Raw genomic sequence first — 3,203 nt, 5'->3', positions numbered from 1 at the left:
CTCTATGACCTTGCCCTAAGAAGGTCCACCTTATCTGGTAAGGTTCCATTTTTTACCTGTGGGTACCGTAGGAGGAGGAATACATCTTGGTGGTGGTGAACAGCCATTTTATCCCTTTCTTTCTTCAATTTTAACGTATATGGATTTTCCATTGTGGGACCGGAATTTTCCTTCTTCTTTTTAGATAGATTGGACTATTTTTATTGTCATATTATTTACTCAACATATGTTACATTTTATTATTCCATTTTATTTAATTTTTTACACGCATGAACATTTTCAATTTTTATTCACAGATTTTTGTTTCACACAGAAGGGATCTGTGTGATGGTTTGCATTTCAATGTATTTTGCGTTTATATACATTTGGTGCTCTTGACTATATGTCACTTATCTGTGTAGCAGTTATATGCACTTGTTTAATATATATTTTTTTAGAATATTTCCATTTCATGCGACTATTTCCTTTGCACAGTTGTTTCCACATGATTATCACATGTTTTATGTCACAGCTTATTATTCACTTAGTTTAATTTTGTCATATAAGCACCACTAGCGCAGTATTTACCCTTTTCCTTACCACTGACATGACCTTTAATGGCTTCTCAGTCTTGGTCCGTAGGGTTCAATATTGAGTTGGCCCACACTAGAGGGTATGTGATTACTTATATCTCTTGACAAAACAAATGTCCCCTTCTATGGCCTTGATGGCAATTTCGCAATTCTAGAAAGCAGTGTTTTAAATAAAACATAACTCTTTGAAAATGCAAGAAACACGCCTTAGTTTATGCAAAATATTTATTATTTATCACTTACAACAGCAACCCTAGTAAAATGCAGCAGCCTAAATAACAACATACTGTTAGGTAGATTAGGTAAGAGTTAGGCCGACTTATGAGTAGATAAGCCGACCTAACTCAGAATCTACGCCGACTTATGTTTAAGTGTATTCTCAATCAGAGATACACTTAAACATATCTAAGATACGACGGCTTGCGCCGTCCTATCTTAGGTTGCAATATTTCGGATGGCCGCTAGGTGGCGCTTCCATTGCGGTCGGCGTAGAATATGTAAATTAGTAGATACGCCGATTCACGAACGTACGCCCGGCCGACGCAGTACTTTTACGCCGTTTACGTTAGAGATAGGCCGCCTAAAGTTAGAGCTAGGCCCTAGTTGGAATAGTAATGTTAAGTATGGCCGCCGTTCCCGCATCAAAATTCGAAATTTTTACGTCGTTTGTGCAAGTCGTCCGTGAATCGGGATTTACGGCGTTTACGTCCACGTCGAAATCAATAGGCCCGTGCGGCGTACTTAGCCGCAATGCACACTGGGAAATGTAGGCGCCCGGCGTATGCGCAGTTAAAAAGAAACATAAAAAACGTAAAGTCAAGCCCGATTAACATAAAACACACCCCCTTACACACATTTGAATTAGGCGCCCTTACGCCCGCCCCCTTTAGGCTACGCCGCCGTAACTTAGCAGGCAAGTACATTGTGAATCATGTACTTGCCTCGCTAACTTACGGCGGCGTAGCTTAAATGCCTTAAGCTACGCCGCCGCAAAGTTGCGGCAACGTACCTGAATCTAGGCATGTATATCTAATCAAAAATGTAACTAATGATCTCAGGCAGGGACAGAAATCTTCATTTATCTGTCATGGTCATTATCTCTGCTACCCACTCTCACTTTGAATTTTAGCATTCATGTTATATTTAAAGAGAATTTCAGGTTTTCTTTAAATTAATTTTAGCCAGCTTGGACCAATAGAATTGTTTGCATGCCAGAATGGACTGGCTGCTAGGCTGTGATATACTGCAGCAGTATGTGCAAAGGTCAGTAAGTGGCACTGTGTTCCAGCAACAGTACAACAGACTCTCCCTCTATTCACAGATATAGAGAGAGTCTGTTGTATTACAGCAACAATAAATATGTTTCATATTGTCCTTGAACTTAGGGTGACCAGACATTCCCGGTTTCCGTGGACAGCCCCCGGATTGAGGAGACTCAAGTCTGTGTCCCTGGCTTTGCCCCAGGATTGGATCTGAACAGAGGCTGGGGCATTTTTGAAGACAGTGCAGAATTAATTAGAAAAAATCTCAATTTAACCCCCCCCCCCCTTCGCTCATCCGCTCCTACTAGCTTAGGGGGGTCTATGTTTTTCCATTACCTGTGCCCCTTTTCTGATGATCATGTGCTGGTCGGAGTGGAGGGAATATATCTTCAGTTTCGGGTGCCCATTCAGCTCCGCTCACATGTTCTTCTGCCTTGACTCAAGTCCTGGCCAGCTGCCTGCCTGCTTATCTCCTTGCCTTCCCTGGTGGAGTGAGGCGGGTGGTGGCGGCGGCAACGGGCAAAGAGTCGCTGATCGCCGCCATTACTAGTGTAAAAAAAAATATGTCCCCGGATTTCGTCTTAAAAATCTGGTCACCTTACTTTAACTAACACTCACTTCATGCCATACTCATCATTTTACTGTACAGGAAGAAAAGAGTCCCCTGTGTACATCTCTAGAGCAATGCTTCCCAACCTTTTTCCCCTTGCGTACCCACTTTTCATAAATTTTTCCCCATAATGGCAGAAGGCCAATATTGATGTGCGTGGCAAGCCGTGCTGCTCGATGGGTGTGTCCACATTGCAACAGTGGAAGGGGTTTAATGGTTAAATAAAACCTGAGCCTACTCTGCTCTAAGACCGGCCAAAGACAGAGTGAATTTCTTTCCTGCAATCACGGGTTGTTGACAGGGGAATCCCTCCCCCCAAGACAATGATCATTGCTAGCGGCTATAACAGCCGTTTGCAATCATCCCATGTAAAACTTGTCAGGCTGGTCATACCCAAGTTGATCGATTGATCAACTTGGATACATTCAGCCAGCCAATGCATGTTCGAATCTCAGCTGGCTTCTGCTGAACCAGCCGAGATTCGAACCGTCTACGGCTGGCTTAAACCAAGAGTGGGCAAGGAACAGAGAGCCTATGACAAAACCATCACCAGCACAACTGTATTTATTTATGTATTTACAGTATTTATATGTTCCTGACAATTTATGCAGCGCTTCACACACATTCACTATGATGAAAGTGAAATGCGTATATGAAAGTATAAATTAAAAAAGTATGGAAAAGCAGAATGTATAAAAGTGGATGTATGCTGTGCTATACTAATTCCTGCTCCTTGACTTCACTGTCCTCACTGCCAGT

Source organism: Rana temporaria, chromosome 1, assembly GCF_905171775.1.
Source record: "Rana temporaria chromosome 1, aRanTem1.1, whole genome shotgun sequence".
In the NCBI taxonomy this organism is placed as follows: Eukaryota; Metazoa; Chordata; class Amphibia; order Anura; family Ranidae; genus Rana; species Rana temporaria.
Note: the sequence above shows the minus strand (reverse complement) of the source record.